This window comes from Dama dama, chromosome 27 (assembly GCF_033118175.1).
Source record: "Dama dama isolate Ldn47 chromosome 27, ASM3311817v1, whole genome shotgun sequence".
In the NCBI taxonomy this organism is placed as follows: Eukaryota; Metazoa; Chordata; class Mammalia; order Artiodactyla; family Cervidae; genus Dama; species Dama dama.
The window spans coordinates 23,720,161-23,747,227 of NC_083707.1; the positions used below are offsets into that span (position 1 = coordinate 23,720,161).

Here is a 27,067-nt window from a genome sequence, read left to right on the forward strand (position 1 = left end):
GAATGGTAGATTGTCAGGAAGCTCGTAAAGGAAGGGGAAGAAATATGTGTCTGGTCACCCTCCTTGACAATCCCATATCCTGTAAATTCAGGTGTGTTTGCCCAGCCATGATGGACTCTCCATCTGACAGGATATATTATATCTCAGCTAGAGGGAAATGGAAAGACATTTCCAAAAATCAAGTCTATTTGTGAAGTCAAGGAAACAGGCAGATTTCTGTAGACCTCACCCTTAAAAGAATTCATTTTCTTAGTCTGAAGACAGAATCCACAGAAATGATGGGTTCTCAGTCTCTTCCATGTGACTTGTTCTAAGATCAGATGACTTATTCTAATTTAATAAATATTATAAGTGCCTTCTAAAAGCACACACTGTACTATTTGTAGGCAAAGAAATATAAATGGCCTATAATCTAGATGGGGAGATAAAAACATGGATAAAGAAAATATAGCTGTAGATACAAAATATACGAGAAAAATATAATTAACTGACTTGAGAGGAGACAGGTAATTTAATTAGGTTAGTTTAAACAGAACATTTAGGGGCAAAAAGGACCCATTCAGGGTGTCCTAGGCTTGGAAAGCATTTGCTGTTATGATAGTAGGTGTGTTTTCCCAGATTCTTCTATTTCGTGTTCTGGACTTGGAATACATCAGCAGAGCAGACATTCTACAACACAGAAACAGACTTAGAGACTTAGAGAACACATTTATGGTTGTCACGGGGGAAGGATGGGGGGACGAGATAGGGAGTTTGGGATCGATATGCACACACTGCTGTATTTAAAATAGATAACCACCAAAGACCTACTGCATAGCACAGGGAACTCTCCTCAATGTTATGTGACAGCCTGGATAGGAGGGGAGCTTAGGGGAGAATGGACACATGTATATGTACGTCTGGAGCTTCCCAGGTGGTGCTAGTGGTAAAGAACCTGCCTGCCAATGCAGGAGATGCGGGAGACGTGGGTTTGATCCCTGGGTCAGGAAGATCCCCTGGAGGAGAGCATGGCAACCCACTCCAGTATTCTTGCCTGGAGAATCCCATGGACAGAGGTGCCTGGTGGGCTAAGATGCAATAGGGTTGCACAGAGTTGGACACGACTAAAGAGATTTGGCATGCACACACGCATACATATGACTGAATCCCTTTACTGTCCACTTGAAACTACCACAATGTTGTTAGTAGGTTATACTCCAATACAAAATAAAAGGCTAGAAAATAAAGGTGTGTAGAGGGATGCCTGATGAGTGTTTTCGGTGATGTAGGAGTGATAAAAGCTATTGAGTTTCTCTCGCCTTTTGCCATGCATCCCTGGGAAAGGACAAGTAATTAAGTGCCAGTGGCAAGGTGAAGAGGGAGGGTGGACTGGAAGTGTCTCTCAGGTAGCGTTTGTCTATATGTCACAGGTAAAGAGATGGAGAAACCAAGAGGCCAATGGAATGTCCAGTGGACATTCAATGTACCTATGGACATTGAGGAAAAGTTAATTATTGATGACAACCACAATGACAGCAAAAGGGATGAGAAAATGGAGCAAGTTGTGGAGGGGAGTTAAGGCATTAAGGCAAAACTATAGAGGATAAATTATTTCAGGAAAACAGAAACAGCTGGAAAAGGATATAAAGGTGATTTGGGGGGAAAGATAAAAAGAGATCAAATGCGATTCAAGGGAACATAGTGAAATTACTTAGGCAGTGAGAGAAAGAGGATATGAGAGAAACACCTTTATTGAGAAAGCTGAAATAATTGAGATGAGTAACAAACTAATATTTGATATTTCATTCTATATTTAGTCTTAGTTGCCCAATTGTACCTGATTCTTTGCAACGCCATGGATTGTAGCCCGCCAGGCTCCTCTGTCCATGGGATTCTCCAGCGAAGAATACTGGAATGAAAGGCATTCCCTTCTCCAGAGGCTCTTCCCAACCCAGAGATAGAACCAGGGTCTCCTGCATTGCAGGGAGATTTTGTACCATCTGAGCTACAGGGAAGTCCCATTCTATATACAGACTCAAATGACCTCTATGATTGGGATGAGGGAAAAGATTCCTTGGCTTCTTAAACACATTTTGTATAAATTGACCCATAACATAAAGATATCAGGCGCTTTGGACCCTTCTGGGTGACTGTGGTGGCAAACGCCACATTGGCAGGGGCCATCCGTCTGACAATTCAGAGGTTTACGTATGTGATACCCAGGGGGGTCACTGGAGCCCATCTGGGAGGGATTATCCTCAGCCCACACTTCACACTGGTCAGTTCATCAATCAGGTCACTGCATTCCCTTTACAGCCTCGGAGTGACATGTGAAATGGAGAAACTGGAGAAACCATTCATTATATGATGGAGAACAATACACAGGAAGGGAAGTGGCATAAAAGCCTGTGAGGGAGGCACTTAAGCGTTTGAAAGGATATCTGCAGGTAAATAATAGTGAGCAGGTGTTCTCCCTTTATTACTGAAGGCAACAGAGTCTGCCTTTGCCAGGTGAGACTTTAGGAAGGACCTCCTGATTTAATATCAAAATTATGGCATATACGTAACACAAAGCAGAAGGGCACTAGCATCCTACACCGTTTGTCAGAGAGGAAAGTGTTTTGGGAGGATATTGCTGCTGCGGCTGCATCACGTGAGTCGTGTCCGACTCTGTGCAAACCCATAGACGGCAGCCCACCAGCCTCCGCCATCCCTGGGATTCTCCAGGCAAGAGAACCGGAGTGGGTTGCCATTGCCTTCTCTTGGGAGGATATTGGTCACTAGTATTTGTTATACATGTAAAGACCCTTGACATCCCGGTGAAGACACAGTGATGTGTTTATAGGCTCCTAAACACACAAATCATGCAGAGAGAAACCTGAATTTACATATTAGCTCCTTTGGATATTATTGCTACAAATATGACAATATAGGAGAGTTCAGATTGCCCATGCACAATGTCATGGGCAATAATATCAAAAGCGTTAAACACAAACACATCTGCTTTATCTATTTCAGGCTTTATGATATCTTTGGTAAACACTGTAGACCAATTAAAAAAATAAAAGTAAGCAAAAACATTTTCTAATCACTTACAGTCCCACCAACCACAGTTAATATTTTTGGATTTCCCTATTTGTGTCTCTCTCTATGGAAATATACAGCTTGATTTTTAAAAATTTACTTTACTGAAGTATAGTTGATTTACAGCGTTGTGTTAATTTCTGAGTACAGCAAGTGATTCAGTTATACAACAGACAGCCTGATTTTTAAAATGGACTGTTACTTTTCAAACTATATAGCCATATTCCACATACAGACTTGACTTTTTCTGGGCCTATCGGTTATACATGGGCTTCTCTGGTGGCTCAGACAGTAAAGAATCTGCTTGCAGTGCAGGAGACCTGCATTCGATCTCTGGGTCAATAAGATCCCCTGGAGAAGGGAATGGTAACTCACTCAAGTATTCTTGCCTGGAGAATCCCATGAACAGAGGAGCCTGGCAGGCTACCATCCCTGGGGTTGCAAAGAGTCGGACATAGCTGAGCAATTAACTATTGGTTATATGTTGCCTGGCCTAGAAGATAATGGTAAAGATAAAGAAAAACTAAGTCACTCAAAAATGCTGTGTTCATTACAGGTGGAAGAACTAGAAAACAATGTGTTATTAACTAGAATGGGGAAGGGTTTGGGGACTAAATCCAGAAGGAAATAGTGTTGGAGTTCTGGGATCCAGGAACAAGGTCTAGGTCAAAGGAAACTCCTACCTGAAGGGGACGCAGGTTCTAATACATGGTGATGATCCATGGAGGATGGAGGCAAGATAGGACCCCTTTTGATGGATGCGACTATGGTCTAAGGTATAATTGTGCTGATCATTCACTCTACTATCTGGCTTATCTCCCTGTTATCATCAGGACTTCAGGAAAGATCTGAGAATGGTTCTCAGTTTCACAGTGAGTCCCATGGTTATTAAGGCCACGTCCAAGCTTGGAACAGGGTAAGAGGAAAGAATGGTCTCTCTGCAGTGATCTGGTGTTACCTCAGACCTCTCTGAGAAAATAACATTTGAGACAAAGCCCGTGGAGAATGAGGAGGAGGCCTTTCTGGCAAAGAGAAGAGCAAGGTGAGCCCCCCAAGGCAGTCAGAACCTGATGTGTTCCACGAATACAGCGAGACCAGCGTGGCTGGAGCTCTCCGCAGAAGGGGCGGAAGGTCAGGGCATGAAAAGGTTGGCAGGGACCGGGGCTTTGTGGGACACACTAGGGGCTTCTGTAATTTATCCTCAGTGCAGTGGGAAGCTCTGGGAGGACTCAGAACATGAGAGTAAAGAAACAGAATTTTAATTTTTAAAAGAAACCCTGGCTTGGGTGTGGAGAAGGGATAGGAGAGGGGCAAGAGTGGATGAAGTGAAAACAGTCTGGGGGCTGACTGGTGACTCTGGACTAAAACGCTGGCAGTGGAGACTGAGACGTGGACACACCAGAAATATATTCTGGAGGCAGAACTCATAGGAGCCTTTCATAGACTGAATGTGGGAGGATGAGTGAGAAGAGGGTGTAATGGAGAACCCCCCACATTCTAAAATAAAAGAAGGACGGATAACCAACAAAAACCTATTGTAAGCACATGGAACTCTGAGCAGTGTTATGTGCCAGCCTGGATAGGAGGGGGTTTGGGGGACAACGGATTCATGTATGTGTATGGCTGAGTCCCTGCATTGTTCACCTGAAATTATCACAACACTGCGAATCGGCTATACCCCCCCCCCCCAAATGTTTTTGATGTTTAAAATAAAATAGAAGGAGGTGCCATTGACTAAGATGCAGGAGCATGCGGACGGCAAGCAGAGTGCGGCAAGGCATGTGTGCAAGAAAGTGTTGAATCTGAGGTGCCTCTGAGACTGTAAAGCAGTGATGTCAGGAATGCTGTGTCTACATGTGCCTAGAGCCCTGGAGAGAAGGAATGGACGGAAATGTACAGGTGGCAGGTGTAGGTACAAAGCAACTTTTTAAAAGCTATGTTGAAAGGAGATCATACCTGGAGAAGTAGCCCAAGCTTCCTCCCCCAGACAGAGGGGTCAGGGAGGTGGGGGAAACCTGTGAGTAGCTTTCAGTGGAGGCTGAAACAGGGCAGTTTTCCAGGAAAGAAGGGGTGGTCTTTGAATTGAAAGCTTCTGAGAGGTTCAGATGATATTGCAAGAAGCATTCATTAGCTTTGGAATATGAAGATAAGAATGATCTTAATAAGACCCTTCTCAGGGGAAGGTGAGGATGAGGAAGTGAAGTCAGCTGCTCCAAACAATTTTTTTTGGAGAAAGTTAGATTTGTGTAAACAAATACACTCAACAGAGTATTTCAAATATAGGAGATTGCAGAAAATATTTACAGGCTGAGGAGAGTGGCCCCCTAAAGTCAGAAACTGATGGTAAGGGACAGAAAATAACTGATTTAATGTACGCAGTCCTGAAGATAGTAAAAGGGGACAGGGTTTAGAGAACACATGGAGAGAAATGGCCACATGATGTGAGGGAAGAAGGAACTGAAGGTGCAGGTGGAGGTATGCTTGCAAGTTTGGGCAGAGAAAGAGGAAGTTTCTATCTAATAGCTTCTGTTTTCTTGCTTTTAAGAAACAAGTTTGCTGGCCACCAGTGAAGAATAAAGAAAAGGTTTGATGCAAGTGAAGAAGAATGAGCTAGGCCTTTTGGAGGGTAGGAGAGTAAACTGTCTATAGAACTAGTAGGATAGTCAGGGATGGCTGCAAGCACTTGTGAAGGGGTGATCATGAGTCTAGAACAACATCAGCATGGTCAGTTGTGTGATTTGCAACAAAGCTCAGCAAGTAGGGAAAGCCTGGATCAGCCAGGGGAGTGGGCTCATCCATGGCTCTGCTTTGTCTAGTGGATGTGACGGGAGATAAGATGTGCAATGGTGTTGAAAGTACATCCAAGAGCAATACAAGGGCTGGACCATGGAATCTAGGCAAGAAAGGAGAGAAGTAAAGACAGCAGGAGACTTTTTGTTGGTATGAAAGAACTAGGGAGGGGACATGGGTAAATTTATGGCTGATTCATGATGATGTTTGGTAGATACTAATGCAATATTCTAAAGCAATTATTCTTCAATTAAAAATAAATTAATAATTAAATTTTAAAAAAAGCTGCTTAAAAAAAAAGAACTAGGACCAAAAGACCCTGCAATGAACACAAAGAAATGCAAATGTGGAGATCAGAGAAAAAGAGCTAGAAAGGTGCGGTGTGACGTTTGGAGAGTGGGATGTCTTACTTTCTGATTGTGGAAGGGGCTCAGTGTCTGAGTAACTAGCTCCAGTGGTCATCTAAGAAGTGGCTGGCTGAGGTCAAATGGAGGAATTTTTCCTGGCTATAAAGAAATAAGAAGTTTAGTAGGAATACTGATGTGACCTAAGCAGAGCCAATCAAAGTCATGTGAGAAACAGCATCCAGTTCTTTTCTCTGTGACTATGGCTAGGCAGATTACATATGCTGGGAGATGCCAGTGGCTTTCTTCATCACTGATTGGGCAGAGCCTCCTTAACTATTAATCCAACACCAGAGGAAAACAGAGCTAAAAATGGGGAAAGAGACAAGGTGCTGAGCATAATCTTTGAACCTACCCTTTCTGAAGTCTGACTGCCTGTGTGTCAAGAAAAGATTCTTTTGTCCCTGGCAAATACAAAGCATAAACTAACACAGATGAATCTGTTTCACACAATCTATGAATATGTAACAGATTTGTTGCTTACCTACCTAACAGCCACTCTTCTATTTTTCTTTGTGGGCAGGGTTGTCGTCTGTGGCTACACTGTAGGTCTATAGAAATGTCTAAGTCCATCACTGCTATTGCAACCCTCTGGCCAGTGATGCCAGTAAAATATGAAGGAAAATCTGCTGAGGGTGGGGAGAAGTGTATAGGCACGTGTGCATGCATGTTCAGTCACTAAGCCTTGTCTGACTCTTTGTAACCCCAAGGACTTTAGCCTGCCAGGCTCCTCCTTCCGCTGGGTTTTCTAGGCAAGAACACTGGAGTGGATTGTTGCCATTTCCTTTTTGGGCATCCTCCTGACCCAGGGATCAAACCCACATCTTCAGCATCTCCTGCATTGGCAGGCAGGTTCTTTACCCCTGAGCCACCTTGGAAGCCATGGATAGGCATACCTCATTCTTTTATTTTTTATAAATTGCTCAATTTGTGGCAACCTTGTGTCAAGCAAGTCTAGAAATGCCTTTTTTTTTTTTTTTTTCCCCCCCACCCCGACAGCATTTGTTCACTTTGTGTCTCTGCATCACATTTTGGTAATTCCTGCAATACTTCAAACTTTTTCATTATCATTATGTTTGCTATGGTGAAGTATGATTAGTGATCTTGGACCTTATTACTATGACTTGTTAAAGGATCAGAGGATGGCTGGTATTATTTAGAAATGAAGAAATGATACTTTTAAGTTAAGGTTTGTACATGGGTTTTAAAGGCATCATGCTATTGCACAGTCAGGCTATAGTACAGTAGAAACATAACTTTTACATGTACTGGGAAACCAAAAACTTCACATGACTCACTTTATTGGGCTCTTCGCTTTACAGTGGTGGTCTAGAACTGAACCCACAATATCCCTGAGGTGTGTCTGTAGTGAACTGAGGAGTGTGATGACTGATTTCATGTGTCAACTTGACTAGGCCGTGAAAGCTTTTTTCACTCACCATTATTCTGGGTGTGTCTGCAAGAGTGATTCCAGATGAGCTTAACTCTTGAGTTGGTAGATTTAGTGAAGCAGATTGCCCTTCTCACTGTGGGTGACTCTGTTGAGGCCTAAATAGAAGGCAAGAGGATCTTCTCTTGTTGATGGTCTTCAAGCTGGGATACAGAACTTATTCCATTGTCTCTCCTGGTTCTCAGGCCTTTGGACTATAGATTAGAGGACTGAGCCTCCATAATTGTGTCAGCCAATTCCTTATAATAAATCTCTTTTACATCTTGTTGGTTCTGACTGATAAAAGTAGTGTCCCTCAAAATATCACATTTTCCCAGAAACAGAATATGACCTTATTTGGAAATAGAATCTTCGCAGATGTAATGAGTTAAAGACTAAGATGAGGTCCTACTGGAGTGGGTGGGCCCTACATCCAACGACCAGTATCCTCTTAAATAGAGGAAAGGATGAAGAAGGCCATTTAAAGACATACACATGAAGAAGACCATGTAAAGACAGAGGTAGACACTGCAAGCCAAGGAATGCCAATGACTGCGGAAGCCACCGGAAGTTAGGAAGAGGCCCAGCAGGATTCTTCCCTAGAGACCGGAGGGAGCCTGGCTCTGCCAGCACCTTGGCGTCAGACTTCTCTCCTCCAGAGCTACGAGTGAATAAGTTTCTGTTGTCTTCAGCCAGCTAGTTGGCAGTCATTTGTTAGAACAGTCCTAGGAAACTAAAAAAGGGAGTTTCTGGGAAAGGTCTCTTCACCCAAAAAAGAGACTCAGGGGGAGAAGTGAAAAACTTGGTGGGTGAGGAAAACAGTAAGCGATGCTGTGTGGCTGGGGCACAGGCCGAGTGATCGGTGAGTCAAGTCCCAAGAAGAACCGGGAGTGTGACCGGACTCAGCCAGCTGTCCCCAGAAGGGATGCCAGGTGGGGTGAAGGAACAAGTGGATGGAACTATGAGTCAGGTCATGTTCTTTTTACATGCTGTAGATGATGGGGTCCTTTTTACGCTGAGTGTTGGCTCGTGTAAATTACTTGCTTCCCCGCTGGCAATTACTCAGATTTCCCGGGTCGAGGGTGGGTGCTGCCCTGCCCTGGCCGTTAATGGCTGCACTTCCTCTTCCGGTAGCTCAGACTCACTGAGGGCAAGGCCGGGGGGCTTTGACAATAGATGACAGCCAGCCTGTCATCTCCTTTAAAATGACACGCTTGCTTCCTCAGACGCTATTTCATACCATCTGATCTCTGGCGCACATTTGGCCTTTTCTATACACCAAGTTCTGCCTGGGGATCCCATCTTCCCCTCCAAAGTTATCTTCCAAAGACACTTTAAAAAGTGAAATTTCCTTTCTCTGGAGCCTTTGTCTCTCCCCTTTTAACAACATCGTCTCCTCGTTTCCAGTTCACATCCCTAGAACCCGATCAATTCACTCTAGGCTCTGGGGATGGACAGACAGCCATGATCAGCCTGTCCAGATGACACACACGTGCATTATAACAGGGACCCTCTAGACACACAGTTTCAGGGAGCACAAAGGCAGCTGAGGTAGGCCTTTTTGAAGAGGGGAGCACAGTTCCTGAGAGGAGCAGGTCTTTGGAGTCTCACCTACTTTGAATTTAGGGTCCATCCCATGCTGACTGCATGGCCTTGAGCAAGATACTTAACCTTCTGAGGCTCAGTTTCACCATCTGAAAATGAGGATGATACTAATACCTAGCAAACAGAATACAGGTGAGTATTAAATAGGTAACATATGAAAAGTACCTCATGTGAAGCCCGGTACACAGTTCACCGTGGCTCTTAATATTTAGAGCAGGATTTCTCAGTCTTGACACTATTAACATTTGGGGGTAGATAAGTTCTTTCCTTTAGGAGACTGTTTTAAGCATTGTAGGATGTTTAGCTACATCCTGGCTTCCACTCACTAGATGCTAATAGCCCTCCTCCACACCCCCACGCCCCTGGCTGAGAACCACTCCTGTAGAGTCAGGTGGGCAGGTCTTTGTACACCTCTTAAGAAACAGAGGTAGAAAATTTTCTATTCTGTCTACATTTAAGACAGATTCCACACAAATGGCTTTGTTATTACTAGTGGTTTTTCCTGGTGGTTTAGTTACTAAGTCTTGTCCGACTCTTTACGACCCCATGGACTATAACCCATCAGGTTTCTCTGTCCATGGGATTCTCCAGGCAAGAACACTAGAGTGGGTAGCCATTTCCTTCTCCAGGGGATCTTCCCCACCCAGGGATCGAACTCAGGTCTCCTGCATTGCAGGCGGATTCTTCCTATTTAAGTAAAAAGATCATTAAGTAAAAGAGATCATTCTTCTTTCCAAGCACTAAAGTATGTATCTTTCCTGATGCACTTCAAATTTCCCTCTTGGTGGACACAGGGAGGTGAAGTAATGATAGGACATGAGAATGGGATCCGACAGCAGAATCACTTTCCAGTGCTGGCACTTCTTTGATGTCTTATTTTTCCCCTTTAAAATTCATGTTAATTTTGCTTTCAACCCAATTGTATAGTCATCACTGCCTTCATAGAAATGTATTGGCCCCTTTCCCTTTCACTGAGTAAAATGACAGGGGACAGTGTTTTATCCTAGATTTTGGGTTCCCAGGCATACAACCAAGCCACCCAGTTAAAACAGAATGCTGTTATGTGGATGCCCTTCGAGTTTTTGGTGGTGCTTCCTTCAAAATCTATTAGGTATATTTTATTTTACGGGTTAATTTCACCAACCAGTTAAAAGTCCTCTTACATGACGTGTGTTTCCTTTGCTTCTACGTTGCTTTTTAAAAAATGGCCTTTCAAAAGGAGGAGAAATGTTTCAGAATCCTTAACAATTCAACTTGAAAAAGGTAATGTTATCAAAGAATGAAATAAATGCTGAAATAACTCCCCCCGCAACTGATCAAACACATCATAAGTATTTGAGAAAAAGCTGTAAAACAGTATGAGTCCTAGTAGACATTTCATTCTTATACTCTGTAAAACTACATCAAAGATCCAGTCTCTTTGCCTCTATGGTCAGTCTCTGAACCCCTGTCAGACCACAGAGAGGAACCTTATGTTAAATGTTAATTCTCATTTACAAGATTTAAGGAGCTACTTCTGAGAAAGCTATTGTTCCGTCAGCCCATTGGAAATGCCTGTACAGAATTAAGGTGTGGGTCACCCAGCTGAAACTGATGTCAATGGTTCAGTTATTCATTCATGCTCTTCAGACTCTTGGACATGCCTCCACTGGTTTCCAGGCAACCGCAGCTCAGGGCAGTTAGTATTCATGCTTCATGAATTCTACATGTGAGTAAGAAAAGGATCTTCATATTTTAATGAGCAGGCATTCATGAGCTGAGCTAGACGATAACCTTTGTTATTAGGTAAGACAAAATATGGGGAGGGCCTTTACCATCTTTCAGAAAGTGGATGAATACACTTTTCCTGAAAAGCCTTTGGGCTTACAGGGGACAGCCCTACACAACACAGCCTCGAGCAGGATGATATGGAAAATCTCAGAGAAGTCCTTTTCATTGTATGGAGAAATTCCTGTTAAGAACTCAGTTTAGGACCGGGATTTATAAACCCTGCTTCTCAGGCCCTTTCACTCCTTGTACTGTAAGAAGAGAGATGTCAGGAGCAAACAAGAAGGTTTCTGCATTAGGGTTATTTAATCATTGTGCCCAACATCTACAACTGTTCATGTGCTGTGCTTAGCTGCTCAGTCGTGTCCAACTCTTTGCGACCCCACTGACTGTAGCCCACCAAGCTCCATTGTCCATGGGGATTCTCCAGGCAAGAATACTAGAGAGGGTTGCCATGCCCTCCTCCAGGGGATCTTCCCAAACCAGGGATCGAACCCTGGTCTCCCATATTGTAGACAGATTCTTTACCAACTGAGCCACCAGGGAAACCTGCAAATGCTTCATGCCAAGAGACAAGTCAAAGTGCTGGGGAATGTGGCAGGGGCTGAGGTGGTGGCACGCTTGGTATTACTCAAGGTGGCTCTGTTGGCTGTGTAGGAGGCATATGAGTTGGGGGAGGGGGTTAAACCAGGGGGCCTACTGAGCTGAGATTGTAAGAGGCTCGTTTGCTATGGATAAACGGTGAGGATGAAGTCTTATCTGCAAACAGCATGTGATATCACTTATATGTGGAATCTAAAATATGGCACAAACTATCCTATTACAAAGCAGAAACAGACTCACAGATGTAGAGAACAGACTTGTGGGTGCCAAGAGGGAAGACCAGTGGGGGAGGGATGGACTGGGAATTTGTGGTTAGTAGATGCAAACTATTACATATACAGTGGATAACTAGCAAGGTCCTACAGTATAGTGCAGGGAACAATAATCAGTATCCTGGGGGTAAATCATAAAGGGAAAGGATATAAAAAAGAATGGATATACGTGTACAATTGAGTCAGTTTGCTGAACAGCAGAAATTAACACATTGTAAATAAATATACTTTAATAAAAAGAAAAGGACTGTAGTCTAAAATGGATAGTGATAAGATTTTTTTCTCTCTCCAGATGTACCTTTTGTGGATGCTACTACTCTGGGAAGAAATTCAATGTCAGAAAGGAAACCATGGGAGACTAGGAGTTGTTGTTATATATTAGGAAGGAATGATATGATAAAAACATGTTCTTAGAAAAGGACAGCCACCTTACTTCTCTATGCATCTAGACTTGGAAGATTATGGCAAGTGTTTGTTACATAAACAGTAAAATTTCTAGCTCACAGTTAAAGAATTGTTAGGAATTGACAGAATAAAGAACTACCTTATTCATCTGCTTTGATGATGAATTTCAAGTTCACAGTTTCAGATTTTGCTAAAATAAACTCTGTACAGATTTAAAAGTCAGGTTTTGAAATTTATAAACAATCAATCAATTGATGGTTAAAATACAAGCTAAAATAATAAACAACCACTCATAAGAATATACTCACATTAAAGCACATTATTAACTTTCATAAACATCGTAACCCTTAGATTTTTGATAGGAAAATACTGTTTCATCCGTTCTTGTGATGAGCACAATTCTTCAAACCATACTTATGTAAAGATAAATAGCATTCTGCAAACCTCTGGGGAAACAGAGAAGAAATCAACCAACAAAAGATCGCCCAACAGGGAGGGACATAATCTGGGAAAGTGAACAGCATTCTTACTTTTTCTAAGGCATTTATCTTATTCAAAGATCAACATAGCACATATGCTCATATTTTTACAAACTTCTTTTTTCACTTCTGAAATGTTGTTATCCATTCAACAGTAGTAAACCAAAGACACAGGCATGTATTTTGTTGTTTTCATATATAAAATACTTATGATTACACTATTTTACAGTGTGTGCTAAGCTACTTCAGTCATGTCCAACTCTTTGCAACACATAAGAGATGTGTAATATGTACTTAAAAACAAATGAATGATCATTATAGGTATAAAAGGGGCACAAGAATCATTAGGGTTTTTCACAAAAGAAAGGAATACTTCTCTGGGTACTGAGTTTTGCGTTTAAAATGAAGTTAGAAGGTTGCTTTTCTTTTAAAAAAATTGACTATAGCTGGTTTACAATGTTGTATTAGTTTCAGGTGTACAACAAAGTGATTCAGCTACATATATATGTATATGAATACATATACAACCATGCAGAGTCAGTTGAGTCCAACTCTTTCTGACCCCATGGACTGTAGCCTGACAGGCTCCTCTGTCCATGGAATTTTCCAGTATTCTTATACTGGAAATCCTGACCCAGGGATTGAACCCACATTTCCTGCCTCTTTCTTCACTGGCAGGTGGATTCGTTACCACTGAACCACCTGGGAAGTCTGAACACATATACACCTTTTCCAAATTCTTTTTCCATTGTAAGTTATTCTAGAGGCTCAGACTGTAAAGAATCTGCCTGCAGTGCAGCAGACCTGAGTTCCATGCCTGGGTGAGGAAGATCTCCCAGAGAAGGGAATGGCTACCCACTCCAATATTCTTGCCTGGAGAATTCCATGGACAGAGGAGCCTGGAGGGCTACAGTCCATGGGGACACAAAGAGTCTGACATGACTGAGCAAAAAAATATTTTTTAATTTTATGGGTTATTATAAGACATTGAATACAGTTCCCTGTGCTATACAGTAGGTCTTCATTGTTGACCTATTTTTTCTATAGTAGCATTGATCTGTTAATCCTAACTCCTAATTTATCCCTGCCCACCCTTAGTAACCATAAATTTGTTTTCTATGTCTGGGTCTATTTCAGTTTTATAGATAAGTTCACTTGTATCAGTTTTTCAGATTCCACATACAAGTGATAATCATGAGATAATTGTCTTTCTCTTTTTGAAAACTTAGTTTTATTTTATATCAGTTCTTATTCTTATACATGGTATTTGAGTCATGTGATTTAAAAAATCCAGAACAAGTTTATGTACTCTCTTAAGAAGTGCTAACAGTGTCACTATATCTAGAGAAATTTTTTATTTCGCATCCAAAACAAACCGTTTCATAATTAGTTATAAATATTCATTTCATAAGTGTTATTAAGGAGAAAAAAAGAAGAGAAATCCTTGCCTTAAAAAGTCCCCAGCTCTAGCGTTGATTCTGCATACCATTTAGCTCCAAAATTCTATCAGTCTACAGCTTTAGACATCATTTCCAAACTTATGCTCACATCAATAAGTGACGTTTTTGCATAAATAGGTTTCAGAACCACAAGATGCTATATCTTTTAAACTCTAGTTGAACAGAAATAGTGCTAATTTTAGCATCGACCTAAACATAAACTTATTTGCTATGAAAAAAAAATGTGTGGACTTATAAATAGCTTACTCTCAGGAAATATTTTAAATAGAAAACTCTCATGTTATGTTACAAATATATTCCCCTTATAGGATTAAATTGGAAAGCTCTTTTACAATGGCAGTTTGCTGCAATCGAAAGATATGACAACATTCTTGTTCTGTCACTTACCAGAAATATGACATTAGCAATTTACCTTAACTCTTGGGATCCTAGTTTTTATCTAAATAAAGAGGGAGATAATAGCTAAATTGAGAGGTTGTTATGAAAATTAAATAAGATGATATTTGTGGAGCCTCTGTTTTGGTGCTTGGCATAGAATGGTACTGGCTTCCCTGATGACTCAGTGGTGAAGAATCTGCCTGCCAATGCAGGAGATGTGGGTTCTATCCCTGGGTCAGGAAGATCACCTGGAGAAGGAAACGGCAACCCACTCCAGTATTCTTGCCTGGGAAACCCCAGGGACAGAGAAGCCTAGTGGGTTACAGTCCACATAGTCACAAAAGAGTCAGACACGACTGAGAACTAAACCACAACAACAACAAACAACATAGAATGGTATAGATCCTCCCTGTAAGGCCCCCTTTTCTCTGATGGAGCGTTCCTTTCATTATAATGGCTGGATGTAGTATTAGACTCTTCACCGCACAAAAAAACATCCAAATATCTCAAAATGTGACCCTTTATACTTCATTCAAAACCAGCAAGACTACTCTGAACTTGACAAAGAAGATTCAAAGATTAACCAAAAACCCTGGCACTTGTCCTTGATGAACGTTTCAAAGGGAAGATGGACAGGTAACACAAGAAATCACACCAGACTATGAGGGATTGAATGAGATGGCTTTTCTTTCTTATGTCTATAATAGGCACTTATCTCTTAGAAATGACCCAAAGGGTTACATGAATTCAGAGATAGGACTGATAGCGGTTGAGCCAGAAGGAGTTCATCAATGACTTCACGGAACATGCGACAACAACAGAGGTGGTGGATCTTGAAAGATAACTAGGATATTCCAAGTCTCTGAAGAGTGCATATGTGCTTATGGATAAGGAGGATTTGGAGAGGGGATGCAAGGAACATCTAGACAGAAGAACCATCATGAGCAAAAGTGAGGGCATGAAGAGCATGGCTTTGGGACTTCCCTGGTGGTCCAGTGGTTAAGAAATTGTCTTGCAGTGCAGGGGCCATGGTTCAATCCTTGATCGGGCAACTAAGAGCACATACGCCAAGGAACAACTAAGCCCATGCACAATTACTGAGTGCCCCCTTCTCCACACGCGCGCACACACACACACACATACTCTGGAGCCTGCGCACCACATTTAGAGTCACTGCACACCACAAGGAAAGATCCTGCATGCTGCATCCTTCGTGCTGCAACTAAGGCTCGACACAGCTAAACAAAGAAATGAATAAAACAAAGAGCATGGCTTAGAGAAGGCAGATCATTCCCATATTAGCAAAGGTCAACTGATGAGGAACAAAGGGAGGTGTGGAGACTCAAGGGGTCTGTTGTGCCTCTGTGTTCAGTTGCTAAGTCATATCTGACTCTTCTGTGACCCCATGGACTGTAGCCTGCCAGGCTCCTCTGTCCATGGGATCCTCCAGGCAAGAATCCTGGAGTGGACTGCCATGCCCTCCTCCAGGGGATCTTCCTGACCCAGGGATTGAACCTATGTCTTCTGCACCTCCTGCACTGGCAGGCAGATTCTTTACCACTAAGCCACCAGGGAAGCCCCACTAAGGAACACAGGAAGATTTTGTTCTCAGCGGATGGGGCAGCAAACAGTGGCTTTGAGATTGAAATGGGTGAACAGCTGCTGTTTTGCTGGGTACCTGTCATGTACCAGGAAATACTTTGTTGTTTTATGAACATAATTTTCTAGTCTTCACAACAAATTAGATATATCTTTTCAGGTGGGGAATCTGAGGCTCAGAGAGCTTAGGTAACTTGCTGCTCAAGATTATACATTCTTCAATTAAGCAAATAGCATGGAAGAGCAATAGGGTTTTTAAAATATTAATTTCAGAACAAACCATTAAAGAGTAGAAATGATGAGATCTGAATGTCAATTAGGAAGTCAATGTAGGCAGTCATGGTTTAAAAGGAAAGGAGATTAGGAATATTGAAAAAGGAATTTGTGTTCAAAGTGAGGCTGTTCAAGATTTGAGTAAGATTTCTTTCTCTCTTTTTTTTTTTTAATCCATGGCTGATTCACGTCAATGTAAGAGTAAGATTTCTTAATACAGGTTTATTCTAGAATGACATACATTTTAAAATAATAAACGATGTGGATTCTGTGTTTTACAGTTACTTGATGACTATATTACACGAGAGACAGTGCAGCATAATAATTAAGTTCTCAGGCTTTAAGCCATACTGCCTGGTTTTGAATCTTAACCCCAATTTACTGAACCTCGGGCAGGTTATTTAACCTTTCTGGGCCCTAGTTTCCTCATATAAAAAAGAAAAAAAAAAAGAAATGAGGGCTTCCCAGGTGGCGCTAGTGGTAAAGAATCTGCTTGCCAATGCAGAAGACTTAAGAGACATGGATTTTATCCCTGGGTTAGCAAGAATCCCCTGAAGGAGGGCATGGCACCCCACTCCAGTATTCTTGCCTGGAGGAGCCCATGGACAGAGGAGCCTGGCGGGCTACAGTCCATGGGGTTGTAAAGAGTTGGACACGACTGAAGCGACTTAGCATGCACGCATGCACTTATATCATAGGATTGTTTAAACGTGAAGTATATGAGCATATAAAGTAGTGTTTGGTATAAAGTAGGAACAAGCTAGCACTGCTTTGTGCCTTTGTTCATATTCACCAGTTTGTTTAAAAATTATCTGGAGGGTGCCAAGCACTGTGCTTGTTTTCAGGGATGCAAATAGGGAAGAACCTCTGTCTCCTGCTACAAGTTAATCACTAAAGAGATGTTGCCTCTAAGCTTAAATTACATATAATGGCCAATATCTGCGATGACCATTACCCTGCCTTGCAGGTAATGATTGGTAAGCTAAAATACCTTTGTTTAGTTCACAGGAAACATCCTGACCAGGCCCACCTGTGAATGACTGCAGGAAGGAAGAAATTAACACATCTGGCTGACCAGAAGGAGGAAATGTTTGACTTTATTCCCTCCCTTTTTAGTATAAAAGAGGCCTGAATTCTAACTCAGGGAAGATGATTCTTTGAGACATGAGTCCACCAACTTCTCAGTCTGCTGGTTTCATGAATGAAGCATTACTCCTCACCCCAGAAACTTGTCTCTTGATTTATTGGCCTCTTGTGTGTGCAGTAAGAGCTTGGACTTGGCAACACAAAGATGGATAACAGGTGACTTCAGCTCACAGATGGATAACATTTGATTTTTCCAACATCCTATTCTGTGGTTCAGCAGAAGTACTAGGACTACATCTTGATCAAAGCACTTTCCTCAACTCTTTGGGCACCAGTGACTTAAAATCTCTATTCATTAAGTTGCCCATGAGTGTCAGGATGAATACTTCCAATCCTCCTACTGCCTCCTCCAATATGACATTAAGATATGTTGAGCCTGAGTTGTCTTTTATGACGGGTGTTCCCCTTGACCTACTAGGCAGTATTATGAAGTTAGTGAGATGATTTCAGTAGTCTCCACCCACTTATGTGTACCAAACTCTCAGAAGCTGAGTGTTTGCATCACTGCCTCAGGAGTTGCTTCCTTGCTAATTCATTAGACTTCTGTGTGATGCAGTATGTATTATTAATGGATGTATTTCTCTTCCCAAGAGTATTTTTTAAATATAACTTTATAAAGCCTCATTTCCACAAACTAGAGAGAAATATGAAGGACTAGAATTTTCAGTGCCATACTAAACTAAGGGAGATGTGAGAATACAAGTGATACAGTGCAAGTTAAACCATACCATAAAGCTACTCATCCCTGCGTCTCCTAATTTTAGATTATGAAGGAATCCAAGTCATTCTGCTCATGACCTCATTTCATATAGTCTGAAAGGATGCTCATTTAGACACTGCAGGTTTGACATTGCCATTGGTTGAATAAGTGAAAATCTGTCCGTAGAAGGGACACCATGTCCTTATGAGTGTACCCACAATACATTAAAATAGAGGAGCAGTCATCATGACCTCTGAGAAAAGACTGAAAAGGAAAATGTCTACATAAATGAGAAGGAAATGAAAAGAGCGAGGCATTCACATTTAACACAACCAAGTGATGTGCCAAAATGATTAAGTAAAAAGTTTCTTTAATATCTAGGAAGCCCTTTAGAGTGAGAGAGATTGTTGGGACAATGGTAAATTGTTTATCTGTCAAACAAACAAACAAACAAACAAAAAAAACCCACAGACATTGGAATCCTCTTCACTTTGCTTTCCAACATATTCAGTATTTATTATGGGATTATGGGACAATGTGAAATGTTCAGACCATAAGGGATCTTCAAATAGAAAAAAACTATTACTGAAAGACAGTGATGAGATCCATAATAAAACAAATCTGAAACTCAAGATTCAAATGTGAATGCAGGAATGAGGCTGAACTCTAAAAAGAAGTTCTTATACTGGGTATAGAGAAGTTTGTGAAATGTGAATATTAGTAAAGTAAAACTCATTTCTGGTGTATAGCTGAGAATTAAAAAATCTTACTATAAATTTGATATACACAATGGAAATATTGACAAAATTAACAAATCTGTTAACACCAACAGATTAATACTACAATATTGTATAGCTTAGAATATGCAGTATGTAATATGTATATATGAAATACATATATGGCTTTAAACTTATTGGGCTTGATGTTTTCCAGCATAAAAATATCTAGTTTTACATTTAACTTAAAATTTTTTTTCCTGAGAATCACTTATTTTCCTTGAGTGAAGCAAGTAATCCCTATTCACTGTTCTTCCAATAATTTTGGAAGAAATTAAGCATTGACAAGTCAGTTAGGACCTAACCAAGAAAAGAGAATACAGTCTAAACATTTTTAAAATGAATGGAATTTAATCCAGGAAAATGGCTACACAGATGATGGAAGGATTGAGAAGCTAAACTGAGGATAATAAATCAACCTGGAAATTAGTAGCAGCAGAATGTTACAGGTATCAGCACCCATAGGTCTCAAGGGACAGAGAGAAGAAGTGATGTTGTGTGTACACTCAGTTGCTTAGTCATGTCTGACTCTTTGCAACCCCATGAACTATAGCCCACCAGGCTCCTCTGTCTATGGGAGTTCCCAGGCAAGAAAACTGGAGTGGGTTTCCATTTCCTTCTCCAGGGATCATCCCAAGCCAGGGATTGAACCCAAGTCTCCTGTGGCTCCTGCAGCAGCTCAGAGTTCAAGGTCATCGGGAAAAACTAGAGGCAACAAAGGATGGGTCTGAAAGCTGGAAAGGAGCTTCTAGGAGTCAGCCCCCAAAGAACCAGCAGAATACGAGTAGGTCATGGGATGGATGTGAAGTTGAAAACAGGCGTAGACTGGAACAATGGAAAGTAGAGAGTGAAGTAAGTTAATAAGTTTTCTATTTTCATTTTCTCCTCCAGAGTAATGTTACACTAGGCAAATTGATTTACTGATACTTTTTCAGGGCATTAAGTTTAGCTCCTGGGAACCGCATTCAACAAACATCTTGTAAATAAATAAAATCATCATTTTAGTTCCACATATGACCTCAATAAACCAAATTTACACACCCTTAAATGATGAGACAATAACCCACCTTCTCTTTGAAGTTTAATAAAATGTATAAAGGAGGCACTGCTGTTTTTTTGGATTAGATTTAGACAGTGGTCAATGCTCTGTCAGTGGCATTGTTTTATTCAGAACTGTGAACAGACCTACATTCTGATATTCTGGAAATCCCCATTCTTTATAATAAAACCACACTTTGAAAACAGGACTCAGGAGGAGGTGGAAAATGCCACACACAATTTCCTCAACAAGACCACCACTCAATTCTTCTCTTTCTCTCCATTCTGCTGCAAAACTGACAATGTGTTTTGCAGACTAATAGTAAGGCACCAATTTGTATGAGCACATCTTGTGTAACGTGCAAGGGTAATTATGTATGGTGGTGGTATAAAAATATTTATCCATCCATCTCAGGGCCACGAAAAACAAAGTTAATGTGAGCACATGGGCATGCTTAATTGTACTCTGAAGTTTGAAGACCACACCTAACTTAAATCATGCCCTACTTTAATTTAAGCAATATGAGATCTCCCTGTGAGCAGCCTCTGAATTGTAAGTCTTATCTCAGACTCAGACTTGTAATGATTAAACTGTCATTACCACCATCAAATTCTTTTCTCATTTACGTCATTAAAACTTAGTCTTGTCTCATTTTGGCTTATTACTCTGATATTAAACACTATTATATATTAAAAAATAGATGGCCTGTAGAATAGAATGAAGCATTATTGCATTTGCTTAATAGAAATCAGGAAGAAATGTCAAGGTCATCTCTGTGCCTCACACCTTGTCATTCAGATGTCTTCTGCTAATAAAAAAAAAATGTAAACAAAGGCACAGAAGCTAAGTCTTTCCCTCTGTAGCACCCACTAAAAGTATAAATTGCTGGCCATAATGAACCCCATTTTCTTCTCACGCAAAGAAAAGAAACACCTTAAGGGGAAATAGTTCAAAGTCCATCTTACAGACTCACTCACCTAAAATTCAATGAAGAAACAGCATGAACTTTCCAAAACCATCTATCTTCTTTTCTTTGAAACGGCAGTAGATTCTGGCATTTACAGACTTTCCAAGCGTTTCATCCAGGGACGTGTAAATCTCACTTATCTGCAATGAGAAAACACACTTTTATTTAGCTAAGTAACTCACACTTACATGTTTATTACAGAAACAGAATGAGCAGATCTAGAACATATGGTGTTTTACAAATCCCTTCATCCACTAAGAATGACTCGTAATACTCAACTCAGAATTTTGGTTCTCAATTACTATAATAAATGTTTAGAAAAATAGATATTTATGCCAAAAGTCATTTTACAGATGAAGATGGAAGGTTCAGAGGGTAAAGTGAGCGTCCAAGATTAAGCAGCTGGTTAGGAACAGAGATGGCTTCCCTGGTGACTTCTGCCTGCCAATTCAGGAGATACAGATTCCACCCCTGGGTCGGAAGATTCCCTGGAGAAGGAAATGACAACCCACCGCAGTATTCTTGCCTGGGAAAGCCCATGGACAGAGGAGCCTGGCGGGCTACCGTCCATGGGGCCATAAAGAGTTGGTCATGGCTTAGTGACTGGGCACAAGTACTCGGTAACAGAGTAGCCTTGAACCTCGGGCTCCTAACATTGCCTTTTGTTTTTGGTTTATTAAAAACCCAGAAAGGGAAACACAGAGAATCTTCTGTGTTTCCCAAGTTGCTAATTTTCTGGAATACTATGTCACCACAATTTCTACTAAAACCAAGGAAACTAGAGCTGAGGGCAGAGTCCTCAGACCAGCATCCACTCTGATGGTAGATGCAGGCGTAGCTATCGCAGAGGCACCCTGATGTTCCTGACTGATCCACATGCTTTATGATGTTGCGTAGCAATGACATAAAGAGTAAATATTTCAGAATATGGTCTGTTGGTGTCTCTTAACAAAGCAGAACGATTTTTATCATCTTGCTTTCTGAGAAAATTCACAGAGAAGAGAAAGAGAGGCTCCAGGTCAAACTCAGCAATTTGCCCAAGAGTCCCTGCCCTGCTGGATGAAAGTGACCAGATGCTTTACCCATCACCTCCCTTCAGCGAGTCTTTCCCACCTTTCTATCTCCCCACCCCGTGCCCATCACCTTTCCCACTTTCTTCCTCTCACCAGCACACAAGCTGGATGTTACTATTCCATGTCCTAGGTGGCTTGAAGGAGGAAATCCCATGTTCAGATGAAGGAAAAGATGGGGAGAAGGAAGATCACAGCAAATAAAGCAGAGAAGGTCTCTGATGGCAGAGGAGCTGGGAAAGGAAGGGAGAGGAGCCGAGCTCTGTACCCTGGCTGGGGGGAGTGGCCTCTGTCTCCAGCCCCATCCTTCACTTTCCTCGCCAAACTCTCTTCTCTGGCCCAGGTTATCTAAAATGATGGCAATCATTATATTGCTCAGATAAGAGGCTATTTGAAAGGACCCACAGGCAGGCTCAGGTTTCACACCTTGACTGGGATCTGTGACTTCAATGGAAGCTGCCATTTGGATGACATCTTGATTATGAGCGAGCTTGGCTTTTGCTGTTCCTTCTCTACCAGGAAGGGGTCTCCATCTCAGCCTGCATCTCAGAGGCAGTGATGAAAACCAGTTGTCTGGTAGGTAACTCCATCCCTACCGCTCTCAACTCCTGTGTCCCAAGACCACTTCCGAGGGCCCAGAACTGATTATCCACAATTCTTTCTAGTCTTGATCCTGAGGGTGCTCGCCTCCTAACTGCCACTGAATGAAAGGCATCAACCCTCCCCTGTCTTCTCCCTGCAGCCTGGTGGACACTCGCATAGCAAAATCTCATGTGAACCTTGATTAGGAAGAGAAAATAGTACCTTTCTCACTTTAAATTCTCATTTAATTCTACATTAGCTATCAAATTCTACTTTGTGCGTGTGACTGGAGATTAAAATTAGCATCATGGGATAAAACAGAGTTCTTCTGTCCCCTTCATCTAGCTCCCTGAAGACCATCAGTATGTGGCTTGGAGGCTGGAATCAATATTGTACCACCAAATACCACAAGAGAAAGAAGTACAGCAAGTCCCTACGTACACCCACTCCTGGGCACACACACTGAGGAAACCAGATATGAAAGAGACACGTGCACCCCAATGTTCATCACAGCACTGTTTATAATAGCCAGGACATGGAAGCAACCTAGATGTCCATCAGCAGACAAATGGATAAGAAAGTTGTGGTACATATACACAATGGAATATTACTCAGCCATTAAAAAGAACACATATGAACCAGTTCTAATGAGATGGATAAAACTGGAGCCCATTATACAGAGCGAAGTAAGCCAGAAAGATAAAGACCAATACAGTATACTAACGCATATATATGGAATTTAGAATGATGGTAATGATAACCCTATATGCAAGACAGAAAAAGAGACACAGAAATACAGAACAGACTTTTGGACTCTGTGGGAGAAGGCGAGGGTGGGATGATCTGAGAGAACAGCATTGAAACATGTATATTATCAAGTGTGAAACAGATCGCCAGTCCAGGTTCAATGTATGAGACAAGGGCTCGGGGCTGGTGCACTGGGATGACCCAAAGGGATGGGATGGGGAGGGAGGTGGGAGGGGGGATCAGGATGGGGAACACATGTAAATCCATGGCTGATTCATGTCAATGTATGGCAAAAACCACTACAGTATTGTAAAGTAATTAGCCTCCAACTAATAAAAATAAACAACAACAAAAAAAACAATGGAGTTCTGTTCTGACAGCATGTTCATAAGTCCAACAAAGTTAGCCTAGGTTCCCAACTAACACAACCAGCTACATAGTGCTATGCTGTGCTTAGTCACTCAGTTGCGGCCGACTCTTTGCGACCCCATGGACTGTAGCCCACCATGCTCCTCTGTCCATGAGATTTTCCAGACAAGAATACTGGGGTGAGTAGCCACTTCTGCAGGGGATCTTCCCAACCCATGGATCCAACCTGTGTCTCTTGTGTCTCTTGCATTGGCAGGCAGATTCTTTACCACTGAGCCACCTGGGAAGCCTGTTACCATACACAACTGCTATAATTTTTCTTCTCTATAAGAATATGTGCAACTTGTGGGCAGGGACAGTCTTGTTTATTTCTTCATCATCTTTAGCATCTGTCCCGTTAAGGGTGGAACAACTAGCAGGTATGAAGTTCAGTGTTTTCCCAATTGTTCCTACACAGACTTGTGATGTAAACGTAATTAGATCATTTCACCAGATTATTTGTTACTGGTCTAAGAACATTAAACTGGCTTAGGAAGCTACAGTAAAGTGGATTTGGGATTGTGGCCCATGGACTAAATTCAGAATCACCTCGGACACAAGGCCAGTAGATGACAGTCAGGGAGGAGCCTGTGGATATGGGCCTTTCTGGATGCCTTAAAGCTGGAGACAGCATTAGTGCTCAGGGATGGATGCTCATGCACCCTCTCTGTTCCAAGGATTTGTTCTTGTTGACACATAGTTCAGCCTGAGAACCGGGAAGATTTTGGATGTCTGCACGTATTTCCTATTAAGGGCAGAGATTGTTGCTTCAAGCTCTGAGGATAAAGAGGCTGTAGCACTGGGTCAGCCTAGCCAATCTGATCCGGTGTAGCCCCATCACAGAAGGGCAAAACCCCAGCAGAGATTCTGGTCCCCAAGGAAATTACCTTTGAGACTGGCTGTATGTGCTTGTTGCTGTGCAGATACTTCATTTCTAAGAAGTTTTGAAGTCTTTCTTTTTTTTTTTTTTATTGGGGTATAATTGCTTTACAGTATTGTTGGTTTCTGCCATACATAAGGCTTCCCTGGTGGCTCAGCTGGTAAAGAGTCCACCTGTGATGTAGGAGACCTGAGCTTGATCCCTGGGGTGGGAAGATCCTCTGGAGGAGGCATGGCAACCCACTCCAGTATTCTTGCCTGGAGAACCCCCATGGACAGAGGAGTCTGGAGGGCTATAGTCCGTGGGGTCACAAAGAGTTGGACACGACTGAGCGACTACGCACGGCACAGCTGCCATACATCATGAAGTCTTTTTTTTTTTTTTTTAAAGCTCTTTACTTTGTATTGGAGTATAGCCGATTAACAATGTTGTGACAGTTTCAGGCGAATGGTGAAGGGAGTCAGCCATACATATACCTGTATCCATTCTCCCCCAAACTTCCTTTCCATCTAGGCTGCCACATAACATCAAGCGGAGTTCCACGTGCTATACAGTAGTTCCTTGTTGGTTATCCATTTTAAATACAGCAGTGTGCACATGTCTATCCCAAACTCCCTATCTATCCCTTCCCCTCCCCGGTCCCGTATCCTTCCTCTCAACAACCGTAAGTTCATTCTCTAAGTCTGAGTCTGTTTCTGTTTTGTAAATAAGTTCATTTGAATCATTTCTTTTTAGATTCCACATTTAAGAAATGTCATACGATATTTCTCCTCTGTCTGACTTACTTGACTCAGTATGACAATCCCCAGGTCCATCCACGTTGCTGCAGAGACGTTTTGAAGTCTTTGGCCAAATAATCAGGGAAATGAATTTAATCTCAAGAGGCAGTCGTGTATCTAACCTCTGGCCGTCAGATGATAACCCAATGATGGCAAACACATAGGCTGTCTTTCACGATTCGAAAACTCTAGATAACAGTACACAGGGAAAGTAGAGAGACTGCCTGCTTCACCTCTAAGTCACCTACTTCACTATCCCCTACAACAGGGGACCCTAACCTCTAGGATCTAACGCCTGATGATCTGGGGTGGAGCTGATGTAATAATACAAATAAAGTGCACAATAAATATAACACACTTGAATCATCCCCAAACCTCCCCCCACCCCCAACCCTAGTCCATGGAAACATTGTCTTCCATGAACCTGGTCTCTGATGCCAAAAAGGTTGGGGACTGCTGCTTACAACACATAACAGATTGCAAGAGAATATTTGAGCAAATAGAAGAGGGTAGCAGTGTTCTGTTTCCCTCTTGATATTTCACCAATAAACAGGGATTAAAAAAATTCACACTTCATCAGGGAGGTTAAAGTAAGATAAAGCAGGGAGAATAAAAGTATTTGGATGAAATGGCTGTCAGCGGAGCAGACATCTACATTCTGCAGTGAATGTGGAACTTTTTTCCCAGCAGAAAGCCAGAGGCCTGCTGACATTTAGGAACCCTTAAGAAAAAAGTATGCTTGTCAGCATCAGTTCAGGCGGGTATTCAATCAACTGTTTTAAAGGTGCTGAGAAGGAAGAAGGTGGTTTAGGAAGAATTTCTCAGCTCTGTTCCTTGCACAGCATGTTTTGTGTTTTTCAGAGGGACTGCCTTTGTGTTTCTATCTGCAGCATCTCACTGTAGGCTTAGGCAGTTGCTCACCTAGATGATATTTGCATTTTAAAAGAACATCCTCCCTCTAAGCTTAACCCTTTGCACTGCATCTGGGCAGACCCGGCACAGAGGAGCTCTGTTGTGGAGAACTCACTTAAGTACCCATCATTTTTTCTTTTTCAAAATAATAAACGTAAAAATAATTAGCTCTACATACCAGTATTTATGAAGAAGCAAGTAATTTTAATTAAAAAAAAAAGAATCAAGAGATGGCTGGGCACTTAAATAGCTCTTTAAATAATCAAAGTAACTTTACTTTTAGGAGATATGGAAAATGTAATATATTATAAAAATGAATAACATTCATATTCCACTAGTTAGAGGCAATCTCTATGGAGATTTTCTACATTTACTTCCAATTATCTATACATACCTGTCCATACACACATGGTTTTTAATGAAATTGAGGGATTCTAAAGTGAAAGTGAAAGTTGCTCAGTCATGTCCGACTCTTTGCGACCTCATGGACTCTACAGTCCATGGAATTCTCCAGGCCAGAATACTGGATTGGGT

At 41.7% G+C, this 27,067-nt stretch overlaps 1 protein-coding gene across 8 annotated transcripts in view; it reads right to left on the reverse strand.

Annotated features, from left to right (window-relative positions):
• Positions 1-27,067, reverse strand: part of DTNA (dystrobrevin alpha) — a 420,552-nt gene that overhangs the window by 210,269 nt on the left and 183,216 nt on the right. For all 8 annotated transcript variants that reach the window (XM_061131324.1, XM_061131326.1, XM_061131323.1 and 5 more), the window contains exon 2: positions 21,166-21,295. The gene's annotated coding sequence lies outside the window, so the exon portion shown is untranslated. The remainder of the gene's footprint in view (positions 1-21,165; positions 21,296-27,067) is intronic.